We start from the raw sequence: 14163 nt of genomic DNA on the forward strand, positions 1-14163 counted from the left end.
CAAAAAGCACATGATGCAAAGAAAAAAAGAGATGCACCAAGGTCGCTGGATGGCTAAGCTAAGCGACCCAAGTGGCCGACACAAACACCTGGCCCATCTAGGAGTGGCACTGCAGTGTCAGACAGGATGGCACTTAAAAAAATAGTCCCCAAACAGAACATGATGCAAAGAAAAAAAGAGGTGCACCAAGGTCGCTGGATGGCTAAGCTAAGCGACCCAAGTGGCCGACAAAAACACCTGGCCCATCTAGGAGTGGCACTGCAGTGTCAGACAGGATGGCACTTAAAAAAATAGTCCCCATACAGCACATGATGCAAAGAGAAAAAGAGGTGCACCGAGGTCGCTGGATGACTAAGCTAAGCGACCCTAGTGGCCGGCACAAACACCTGGCCCATCTAGGAGTGGCACTGCAGTGTCAGACAGGATGGCACTTAAAAAATAGTCCCCAAACAGCACATAATGCAAAGAAAAAAAGAGGTGCACCAAGGTCGCTGGATGGCTAAGCTAAGCGACCCAAGTAGCCGACACAAACACCTGGCCCATCTAGGAGTGGCACTGCAGTGTCAAACAGGATTGCACTTAAAAAAAATTGGCCCCAAACATCACATGATGCAAAGAAAAAAAGAGGCGCAATGAGGTAGCTGTGCGACTAAGCTAAGTGACCCAAGTGGCCGACACAAACACCTGGCCCATCTAGGAGTGGCACTGCAGTGTCAGACAGGATGGCACTTCAAAAACATAGTCCCCAAACAGCACATGATGCAAAGAAAAAAAGAGGCGCAATGAGGTAGCTGTGTGACTAAGCTAAGCGACCCAAGTGGCCGACACAAACACCTGGCCCATCTAGGAGTGGCACTGCAGTGTCAGACAGGATGGCACTTCAAAAAATAGTCCCCAAACAGCACATAATGCAAAGAAAAATGAAAGAAAAAAGATGTGCAAGAAGGAATTGTCCTTGGGCCCTCCCACCCTGGCCCTCCCACCCTTATGTTGTATAAACAGGACATGCACACTTTAACAAACCCATAATTTCAGCGACAGGGTCTGCCACACAACTGTGACTGAAATGACTGGTTGGTTTGGGCCCCCACCAAAAAAGAAGCAATCAATCTCTCCTTGCACAAACTGGCTCTACAGAGGCAAGATGTCCACCTCCTCCTCATCGTCCAATTCCTCACCCTTTTCACTGTGTACATCCCCCTCCTCACAGATTATTAATTCGTCCCCACTGGAATCCACCATCTCAGGTCCCTGTGTACTTTCTGGAGGCAATTGCTGGTGAATGTCTCCATGGAGGAATTGATTATAATTCATTTTGATGAACATCATCTTCTCCACATTTTCTGGAAGTAACCTCGTACGCCGATTGCTGACAAGGTGAGCGGCTGCACTAAACACTCTTTCGGAGTACACACTGGAGGGGGGGCAACTTAGGTAAAATAAAACCAGTTTGTGCAAGGGCTTCCAAATTGCCTCTTTTTCCTGCCAGTATACGTACGTACTGTCTGACATGCCTACTTGGATGCGGTCACTCATATAATACTCCACCATTCTTTCAATGGTGACAGAATCATATGCAGTGACAGTAGATGACATGTCAGTAATCGTTGGCAGGTTCTTCAGTCCGGACCAGATGTCAGCACTCGCTCCAGACTGCCCTGCATCACCGCCAGCGGGTGGGCACGGAATTCTTAGCCTTTTCCTCGCAGCCCCAGTTGCGGGAGAATGTAAAGCAGGAGCTGTTGACGGGTCACATTCCGCTTGACTTGACAATTTTCTCACCAGCAGGTCTTTGAACCTCTGTAGACTTGTGTCTGCCGGAAAGAGAGATACAACGTAGGTTTTAAATCTAGGATCGAGCACGGTGGCCAAAATGTAGTGCTCTGATTTCAACAGATTGACCATCTGTGAATCCTGGTTAAGCGAATTAAGGGCTCCATCCACAAGTCCCACATGCCTAGCGGAATCGCTCTGTTTGAGCTCCTCCTTCAATCTCTCCAGCTTCTTCTGCAAAAGCCTGATGAGGGGAATGACCTGACTCAGGTTGGCAGTATCTGAACTGACTTCACGTGTGGCAAGTTCAAAGGGTTGCAGAACCTTGCACAACGTTGAAATCATTCTCCACTGCGCTTGAGTCAGGTGCATTCCCCCTCCTTTGTCTATATCGTAGGTAGCTGTATAGGCTTGAATGGCCTTTGGCTGCTCCTCCATCCTCTGAAGCATATAGAGGGTTGAATTCCACCTCGTTACCACCTCTTGCTTCAGATGATGGCAGGGCAGGTTCAGGACTGTTTGCTGGTGCTCCAGTCTTCGGCACGCGGTGGCTGAATGCCTAAAGTGGCCTGCAATTCTTCGGGCCACCGATAGCATCTCTTGCACGCCCCTGTCGTTTTTTAAATGATTCTGCACCACCAAATTCAATGTATGTGCAAATCATGGGATGTGCTGGAATTTGGCCAGATGTAATGTACGCACAATATTGGTGGCGTTGTCCGATGTCACAAATCCCCAGGAGAGTCCAATTGGGGTAAGCCATTCTGCGATGATGTTCCTCAGTTTCCGTAAGAGGTTGTCAGCTGTGTGCCTTTTATGGAAAGTGGTGATACAAAGCGTAGCCTGCCTAGGAACGAGTTGGCGTTTGAGAGATGCTGCTAGTGGTGCCGCCGCTGCTGTTCTTGCTGCGGGAGGCAATACATCTACCCAGTGGGCTGTCACAGTCATATAGTCCTGAGTCTGCCCTGCTCCACTTGTCCACATGTCCGTGGTTAAGTGGACATTGGGTACAACTGCATTTTTTAGGACACTGGTGACTCTTTTTTACTGACGTCTGTGTACATTTTCGGTATCGCCTGCCTAGAGAAATGGAACCTAGATGGTATTTGGTACCGGGGACACAGTACCTCAATCAATTCTCAAGTTCCCTGTGAATTAATGGTGGATACCGGAAATACGTTTCTCACCACCCAGGCTGCCAAGGCCTGAGTTATCCGCTTTGCAGCAGGATGACTGCTGTGATATTTCATCTTCCTCGCAAAGGACTGTTGGACAGTCAATTGCTTACTGGAAGTAGTACAAGTGGTCTTCCGACTTCCCCTCTGGGATGACGATCGACTCCCAGCAGCAACAACAGCAGCGCCAGCAGCAGTAGGCGTTACACTCAAGGATGCATCGGAGGAATCCCAGGCAGGAGAGGACTCGTTAGACTTGACAGTGACATGGCCTGCTGGACTATTGGCTTTCCTGTCTAAGGAGGAAATTGACACTGAGGGAGTTGGTGGTGTGGTTTGCAGGAGCTTGGTTACAAGAGGAAGGGATTTAGTTGGCAGTGGACTGCTTCCACTGTCACCCAAAGTTTTTGAACTTGTCAATGACTTCTGATGAATGCGCTCCAGGTGACGTATAAGGGAGGATGTTCCTAGGTTGCTAACGTCCTTACCCCTACTTATTACAGCTTGACAAAGGCAACACACGGCTTGACACCAGTTGTCCGCATTTCTGTTGAAATATTTCAACACCGAAGAGGTGATTTTTTTTGTATTTTGACCAGGCATGTCAATGGCCATATTCGTCCCACGGACAACAGGTGTCACCCCGGGTGCCTGACTTAAACAAACCACCTCACCATCAGAATCCTCCTTGTCAATTTCCTCCACAGCGCCAGCAACACCCATATCCTCATCCTGGTGTACTTCAACAGTGACATCTTCAATTTGACTATCAGGAACTGGACTGCGGGTGCTCCTTCCAGCATTTGCAGGGGGCGTGCAAATGGTGGAAGGAGCCCCCTCTTCCCATCCAGTGTTGGGAAGGTCAGGCATCGCAACCGACACAATTGGACTCTCCTTGGGGATTTGTGATTTAGAAGAACGCACAGTTCTTTGCTGTGCTTTTGCCATCTTAACTGTTTTAAGTTTTCTAGCAGGAGAATGAGTGCTTCCATCCTCATGTGAAGCTGAACCACTAGCCATGAACATAGGCCAGGCCCTCAGCCGTTCCTTGCCACTCCGTGTCGTAAATGGCATATTGGCAAGTTTACGCTTCTCCTCAGACGATTTTGATTTAGATTTTTGGGTCATTTTACTGAGCTTTATTTTTTTGGATTTAACATGCTCTCTACTATGACATTGGGCATCGGCCTTTGCAGACGACGTTGATGGCATTTCATCAGCTCGGCCATGACTAGTGGCAGCAGCTTCAGCACGAGGTGGAAGTGGATCTTGATCTTTCCCTATTTTACCCTCCACATTTTTGTTCTCCATTTTTTAATGTGTGGAATTATATACCAGTAATATATCAATAGCAATGGCCACAGGTATGGATGGATAGTATACTTGACGACACAGAGGTAGGTAGAGCAGTGGCCTACTGTATCGTACTGCTATATATTATATACTGGTGGTCAGCAAACTGTGCAAAACTGAAATGCACCACAGGTATGGATGGATAGTATACTTGACGACACAGAGGTAGGTAGAGCAGTGGCCTACTGTACCGTACTGCTATATATTATATACTGGTGGTCAGCAAACTGTGCAAAACTGAAATGCACCACAGGTATGGATGGATAGTATACTTGACGACACAGAGGTAGGTAGAGCAGTGGCCTACTGTACCATACTGCTATATATTATATACTGGTGGTCAACAAACTGTGCAAAACTGAAATGCACCACAGGTATGGATGGATAGTATACTTGACGATACAGAGGTAGGTAGAGCAGTGGCCTACTGTACCATACTGCTATATATTATATACTGGTGGTCAGCAAACTGTGCAAAACTGAAATGCACCACAGGTATGGATGGATAGTATACTTGACGACAAAGAGGCAGGTAGAGCAGTGGCCTACTGTACCGTTCTGCTATATATTATATACTGGTGGTCAGCAAACTGTGCAAAACTGAAATGCACCACAGGTATGGATGGATAGTATACTTGACGACACAGAGGTAGGTAGAGCAGTGGCCTACTGTACCGTACTGCTATATATTATATACTGGTGGTCAGCAAACTGTGCAAAACTGAAATGTACCACAGGTATGGATGGATAGTGTACTTGACGACACAGAGGTAGGTAGAGCAGTGGCCTACTGTACCGTACTGCTATATATTATATACTGGTGGTCAGCAAACTGTGCAAAACTGAAATGCACTACAGGTATGGATGGATAGTATACTTGACGACACAGAGGTAGGTAGAGCAGTGGCCTACTGTACCGTACTGCTATATATTATATATACTGGTGGTCAGCAAACTGTGCAAAACTGAAATGCACCACAGGTATGGATGGATAGTATACTTGACGACACAGAGGTAGGTAGAGCAGTGGCCTACTGTACCGTACTGCTATATATTATATACTGGTGGTCAGCAAACTGTGCAAAACTGAAATGCACCACAGGTATGGATGGATAGTATACTTGACGACACAGAGGTAGGTAGAGCAGTGGCCTACTGTACCGTACTGCTATATATTATATACTGGTGGTCAGCAAACTGTGCAAAACTGAAATGCACCACAGGTATGGATGGATAGTATACTTGACGACACAGAGGTAGGTAGAGCAGTGGCCTACTGTACCATACTGCTATATATTATATACTGGTGGTCAACAAACTGTGCAAAACTGAAATGCACAACAGGTATGGATGGATAGTATACTTGACGATACAGAGGTAGGTAGAGCAGTGGCCTACTGTACCATACTGCTATATATTATATACTGGTGGTCAGCAAACTGTGCAAAACTGAAATGCACCACAGGTATGGATGGATAGTATACTTGACGACACAGAGGTAGGTAGAGCAGTGGCCTACTGTACCGTACTGCTATATATTATATACTGGTGGTCAGCAAACTGTGCAAAACTGAAATGCACCACAGGTATGGATGGATAGTATACTTGACGACACAGAGGTAGGTAGAGCAGTGGCCTACTGTACCATACTGCTATATATTATATACTGGTGGTCAACAAACTGTGCAAAACTGAAATGCACCACAGGTATGGATGGATAGTATACTTGACGATACAGAGGTAGGTAGAGCAGTGGCCTACTGTACCATACTGCTATATATTATATACTGGTGGTCAGCAAACTGTGCAAAACTGAAATGCACCACAGGTATGGATGGATAGTATACTTGACGACAAAGAGGCAGGTAGAGCAGTGGCCTACTGTACCGTTCTGCTATATATTATATACTGGTGGTCAGCAAACTGTGCAAAACTGAAATGCACCACAGGTATGGATGGATAGTATACTTTACGACACAGAGGTAGGTAGAGAAGTGGCCTACTGTACCGTACTACTATATATTATATACTGGTGGTCAGCAAACTGTGCAAAACTGAAATGCACCACAGGTATGGATGGAGAGTATACTTGACGATACAGAGGTAGGTAGAGTAGTGACCTACTGTACCGTACTGCTATTTATTATATATACTGGTGGTCAGCAAACTGTGCAAAACTGAAATGCACCACAGGTATGGATGGATAGTATACTTGACGACACAGAGGTAGGTAGAGCAGTGGCCTACTGTACCGTACTGCTATATATTATATACTGGTGGTCAGCAAACTGTGCAAACTGAAATGTACCACAGGTATGGATGGATAGTGTACTTGACGACACAGAGGTAGGTAGAGCAGTGGCCTACTGTACCGTACTGCTATATATTATATACTGGTGGTCAGCAAACTGTGCAAAACTGAAATGCACTACAGGTATGGATGGATAGTATACTTGACGACACAGAGGTAGGTAGAGCAGTGGCCTACTGTACCGTACTGCTATATATTATATATACTGGTGGTCAGCAAACTGTGCAAAACTGAAATGCACCACAGGTATGGATGGATAGTATACTTGACGACACAGAGGTAGGTAGAGCAGTGGCCTACTGTACCGTACTGCTATATATTATATACTGGTGGTCAGCAAACTGTGCAAAACTGAAATGCACCACAGGTATGGATGGATAGTATACTTGACGACACAGAGGTAGGTAGAGCAGTGGCCTACTGTACCGTACTGCTATATATTATATACTGGTGGTCAGCAAACTGTGCAAAACTGAAATGCACCACAGGTATAGATGGATAGTATACTTGACGACACAGAGGTAGGTAGAGCAGTGGCCTACTGTACCATACTGCTATATATTATATACTGGTGGTCAACAAACTGTGCAAAACTGAAATGCACCACAGGTATGGATGGATAGTATACTTGACGATACAGAGGTAGGTAGAGCAGTGGCCTACTGTACCATACTGCTATATATTATATACTGGTGGTCAGCAAACTGTGCAAAACTGAAATGCACCACAGGTATGGATGGATAGTATACTTGACGACACAGAGGTAGGTAGAGCAGTGGCCTACTGTACCGTACTGCTATATATTATATACTGGTGGTCAGCAAACTGTGCAAAACTGAAATGCACCACAGGTATGGATGGATAGTATACTTGACGACACAGAGGTAGGTAGAGCAGTGGCCTACTGTACCATACTGCTATATATTATATACTGGTGGTCAACAAACTGTGCAAAACTGAAATGCACCACAGGTATGGATGGATAGTATACTTGACGATACAGAGGTAGGTAGAGCAGTGGCCTACTGTACCATACTGCTATATATTATATACTGGTGGTCAGCAAACTGTGCAAAACTGAAATGCACCACAGGTATGGATGGATAGTATACTTGACGACAAAGAGGCAGGTAGAGCAGTGGCCTACTGTACCGTTCTGCTATATATTATATACTGGTGGTCAGCAAACTGTGCAAAACTGAAATGCACCACAGGTATGGATGGATAGTATACTTTACGACACAGAGGTAGGTAGAGCAGTGGCCTACTGTACCGTACTACTATATATTATATACTGGTGGTCAGCAAACTGTGCAAAACTGAAATGCACCACAGGTATGGATGGAGAGTATACTTGACGACACAGAGGTAGGTAGAGTAGTGACCTACTGTACCGTACTGCTATTTATTATATATACTGGTGGTCAGCAAACTGTGCAAAACTGAAATGCACCACAGGTATGGATGGATAGTATACTTAACGACACAGAGGTAGGTAGAGCAGTGGCCTACTGTACCGTACTGCTATATATTATATACTGGTGGTCAGCAAACTGTGCAAAACTGAAATGCACCACAGGTATGGATGGATAGTGTACTTGACGACACAGAGGTAGGTAGAGCAGTGGCCTACTGTACCGTACTGCTATATATTATATACTGGTGGTCAGCAAACTGTGCAAAACTGAAATGCACTACAGGTATGGATGGATAGTATACTTGACGACACAGAGGTAGGTAGAGCAGTGGCCTACTGTACCGTACTGCTATATATTATATACTGGTGGTCAGCAAACTGTGCAAAACTGAAATGCACCACAGGTATGGATGGATAGTATACTTGACGACACAGAGGTAGGTAGAGCAGTGGCCTACTGTACCGTACTGCTATATATTATATACTGGTGGTCAGCAAACTGTGCAAAACTGAAATGCACCACAGGTATGGATGGATAGTATACTTGACGACACAGAGGTAGGTAGAGCAGTGGCCTACTGTACCATACTGCTATATATTATATACTGGTGGTCAACAAACTGTGCAAAACTGAAATGCACCACAGGTATGGATGGATAGTATACTTGACGATACAGAGGTAGGTAGAGCAGTGGCCTACTGTACCATACTGCTATATATTATATACTGGTGGTCAGCAAACTGTGCAAAACTGAAATGCACCACAGGTATGGATGGATAGTATACTTGACGACAAAGAGGCAGGTAGAGCAGTGGCCTACTGTACCGTTCTGCTATATATTATATACTGGTGGTCAGCAAACTGTGCAAAACTGAAATGCACCACAGGTATGGATGGATAGTATACTTTACGACACAGAGGTAGGTAGAGCAGTGGCCTACTGTACCGTACTACTATATATTATATACTGGTGGTCAGCAAACTGTGCAAAACTGAAATGCACCACAGGTATGGATGGAGAGTATACTTGACGACACAGAGGTAGGTAGAGTAGTGACCTACTGTACCGTACTGCTATTTATTATATATACTGGTGGTCAGCAAACTGTGCAAAACTGAAATGCACCACAGGTATGGATGGATAGTATACTTGACGACACAGAGGTAGGTAGAGCAGTGGCCTACTGTACCGTACTGCTATATATTATATACTGGTGGTCAGCAAACTGTGCAAAACTGAAATGTACCACAGGTATGGATGGATAGTGTACTTGACGACACAGAGGTAGGTAGAGCAGTGGCCTACTGTACCGTACTGCTATATATTATATACTGGTGGTCAGCAAACTGTGCAAAACTGAAATGCACTACAGGTATGGATGGATAGTATACTTGACGACACAGAGGTAGGTAGAGCAGTGGCCTACTGTACCGTACTGCTATATATTATATATACTGGTGGTCAGCAAACTGTGCAAAACTGAAATGCACCACAGGTATGGATGGATAGTATACTTGACGACACAGAGGTAGGTAGAGCAGTGGCCTACTGTACCGTACTGCTATATATTATATACTGGTGGTCAGCAAACTGTGCAAAACTGAAATGCACCACAGGTATGGATGGATAGTATACTTGACGACACAGAGGTAGGTAGAGCAGTGGCCTACTGTACCGTACTGCTATATATTATATACTGGTGGTCAGCAAACTGTGCAAAACTGAAATGCACCACAGGTATGGATGGATAGTATACTTGACGACACAGAGGTAGGTAGAGCAGTGGCCTACTGTACCATACTGCTATATATTATATACTGGTGGTCAACAAACTGTGCAAAACTGAAATGCACCACAGGTATGGATGGATAGTATACTTGACGATACAGAGGTAGGTAGAGCAGTGGCCTACTGTACCATACTGCTATATATTATATACTGGTGGTCAGCAAACTGTGCAAAACTGAAATGCACCACAGGTATGGATGGATAGTATACTTGACGACACAGAGGTAGGTAGAGCAGTGGCCTACTGTACCGTACTGCTATATATTATATACTGGTGGTCAGCAAACTGTGCAAAACTGAAATGCACCACAGGTATGGATGGATAGTATACTTGACGACACAGAGGTAGGTAGAGCAGTGGCCTACTGTACCATACTGCTATATATTATATACTGGTGGTCAACAAACTGTGCAAAACTGAAATGCACCACAGGTATGGATGGATAGTATACTTGACGATACAGAGGTAGGTAGAGCAGTGGCCTACTGTACCAGACTGCTATATATTATATACTGGTGGTCAGCAAACTGTGCAAAACTGAAATGCACCACAGGTATGGATGGATAGTATACTTGACGACAAAGAGGCAGGTAGAGCAGTGGCCTACTGTACCGTTCTGCTATATATTATATACTGGTGGTCAGCAAACTGTGCAAAACTGAAATGCACCACAGGTATGGATGGATAGTATACTTTACGACACAGAGGTAGGTAGAGCAGTGGCCTACTGTACCGTACTACTATATATTATATACTGGTGGTCAGCAAACTGTGCAAAACTGAAATGCACCACAGGTATGGATGGAGAGTATACTTGACGACACAGAGGTAGGTAGAGTAGTGACCTACTGTACCGTACTGCTATTTATTATATATACTGGTGGTCAGCAAACTGTGCAAAACTGAAATGCACCACAGGTATGGATGGATAGTATACTTGACGACACAGAGGTAGGTAGAGCAGTGGCCTACTGTACCGTACTGCTATATATTATATACTGGTGGTCAGCAAACTGTGCAAAACTGAAATGTACCACAGGTATGGATGGATAGTGTGCTTGACGACACAGAGGTAGGTAGAGCAGTGGCCTACTGTACCGTACTGCTATATATTATATATACTGGTGGTCAGCAAACTGTGCAAAACTGAAATGCACCACAGGTATGGATGGATAGTATACTTGACGACACAGAGGTAGGTAGAGCAGTGGCCTACTGTACCGTACTGCTATATATTATATACTGGTGGTCAGCAAACTGTGCAAAACTGAAATGCACCACAGGTATGGATGGATAGTATACTTGACGACACAGAGGTAGGTAGAGCAGTGGCCTACTGTACCGTACTGCTATATATTATATACTGGTGGTCAGCAAACTGTGCAAAACTGAAATGCACCACAGGTATGGATGGATAGTATACTTGACGACACAGAGGTAGGTAGAGCAGTGGCCTACTGTACCATACTGCTATATATTATATACTGGTGGTCAACAAACTGTGCAAAACTGAAATGCACCACAGGTATGGATGGATAGTATACTTGACGATACAGAGGTAGGTAGAGCAGTGGCCTACTGTACCATACTGCTATATATTATAAACTGGTGTTCAGCAAACTGTGCAAAACTGAAATGCACCACAGGTATGGATGGATAGTATACTTGACGACACAGAGGTAGGTAGAGCAGTGGCCTACTGTACCGTACTGCTATATATTATATACTGGTGGTCAGCAAACTGTGCAAAACTGAAATGCACCACAGGTATGGATGGATAGTATACTTGACGACACAGAGGTAGGTAGAGCAGTGGCCTACTGTACCATACTGCTATATATTATATACTGGTGGTCAACAAACTGTGCAAAACTGAAATGCACCACAGGTATGGATGGATAGTATACTTGACGATACAGAGGTAGGTAGAGCAGTGGCCTACTGTACCATACTGCTATATATTATATACTGGTGGTCAGCAAACTGTGCAAAACTGAAATGCACCACAGGTATGGATGGATAGTATACTTGACGACAAAGAGGCAGGTAGAGCAGTGGCCTACTGTACCGTTCTGCTATATATTATATACTGGTGGTCAGCAAACTGTGCAAAACTGAAATGCACCACAGGTATGGATGGATAGTATACTTTACGACACAGAGGTAGGTAGAGCTGTTGCCTACTGTACCGTACTACTATATATTATATACTGGTGGTCAGCAAACTGTGCAAAACTGAAATGCACCACAGGTATGGATGGATAGTATACTTGATGACACAGAGGTAGGTAGAGCAGTGGCCTACCGTACCGTACTGCTATATATTATATACTGGTGGTCAGCAAACTGTGCAAAACTGAAATGCACCACAGGTATGGATGGAATAGTATTCTTGACGACACAGAGGTAGAGCAGTGGACTACTGTACCGTACTGCTATATATATAGTTATACTGGTGGTCAGCAAAATTCTTCACTGTCCTCCTACTATATACTACAATGCAGCATAGATATGGAGCGTTTTTCAGGCAGAGAACGTATAATTCTGGTGGTCACTGGTCAGCAAAATTCTACTCTGTCCTCCTACTATATAATACTGCTGGTCCCCAGTCCCCACAATAAAGCAATTAGCACACTGAGCACAGATATTTGCAGCACACTGAGCACAGATATGGAGCGTTTTTCAGGCAGAGAACGTAGATATTTGCACTTGCAGCACACTGAGCACAGATATTTGCAGCACACTGAGCACAGATATTTGCAGCACACTGAGCACAGATATTTGCAACACACTGAACATAGAAACTGAGAGGACGCCAGCCACGTCCTCTCACGATCATCTCCAATGCACGAGTGAAAAATGGCGGCGTCGCGCGGCTCCTTATATAGAATACGAATCTCGCGAGAATCAGACCGCGGGATGATGACGTTCGGGCGCGCTCGGGTTAACCGAGCAAGGCGGGAGGATCCGAGTCTGCTCGGAACCGTGTAAAAAAAGGTGAAGTTCGGGGGGGGTTCGAATTCCGACGAACCGAACCCGCTCATCACTAGTAAATACAGGGTTTCCATTCTTCTTTGCCATCTAAAGTTCCAAAGTAAGGTTTTTCCTGCAAATTTCTATTGTATTTGTCTTTCAGGATGTCTCCGATTTTCAAATCCAACAGAAAATAAAAAAAAACACAATCTGAACACTTTACCCCATATAGTTTGTTCATTTGCAAATATATATCCTACTGTGTATGTAAAGCAAATACTGGACTTTGTCTACTATATACAGTATGTAAACAACAATAGATTTTGCAGACAATTTTATTTATGTTGCTCTCTTTTGGGGTTAAAAGTTCCCGTGTCCATACGAATTTGCATTCACGACCGTACATTGCATATCGGTAATTTACTAAACACAAATCGCGGCAGAGTTTAACCAATTTGTATGAGACACACACATATACGAACAAATAGACCATCAACCAAGCATGGTTGGATTTTCACATACACCTTATAGAACAGGGGAATTTAACAAGTATTCATATTCTCAATCTCTGCCAACAAATCAGAAAGACTGCCACAAAAGGATGGAATTTGTTTAGATATAGAAATTTACAATAGAGCTGCTTTTGGCTGGCGTGTTTGGAGACTCATGCACATAACATAACTGGATGGGCTGCTGAAGGAGTTCCCAGGTTTTTCCTATTGCTATACAAACTATCCATCTGCCCTGCAAGTAGAGATGAGCGGGTTCGGTTTCTCTGAATCCGAACCCGCCAGAACTTCATGGTTTTTTTCACGGGTCCGAGCAGACTCGGATCTTCCCGCCTTGCTCGGTTAACCCGAGCGCGCCCGAACGTCATCATGACGCTGTCGGATTCTCGCGAGACTCGGATTCTATATAAGGAGCCGCGCGTCGCCGCCATTTTCACACGTGCATTGAGATTGATAGGGAGAGGACGTGGCTGGCGTCCTCTCCATTTAGATTATAAGAGACTGAGAGAGATTTACTGGAGCTGACTAGGAGGAGTACTGTTACTGTAGAAGTGTAGAGACTGAGTGGAGAGAGTTTACTAGTGAGGACAGTGCAGTTTACTTTATAATCCGTTCTCTGCCTGAAAAAAGCGATACACAGCACACAGTGACTCAGTCACATACCATATCTGTGTGCACTGCTCAGGCTCAGGCCAGTGTGCTGCATCATCTATTATCTATATATAATATTATATATATCTGTCTGACTGCTCAGCTCACACAGCTTATAATTGTGGGGGAGACTGGGGAGCACTACTGCAGTGCCAGTTATAGGTTATAGCAGGAGCCAGGAGTACATAATATATTATATAGTGAGTGACC

This window comes from Pseudophryne corroboree, chromosome 5 (genome assembly GCF_028390025.1).
Source record: "Pseudophryne corroboree isolate aPseCor3 chromosome 5, aPseCor3.hap2, whole genome shotgun sequence".
In the NCBI taxonomy this organism is placed as follows: domain Eukaryota; kingdom Metazoa; phylum Chordata; class Amphibia; order Anura; family Myobatrachidae; genus Pseudophryne; species Pseudophryne corroboree.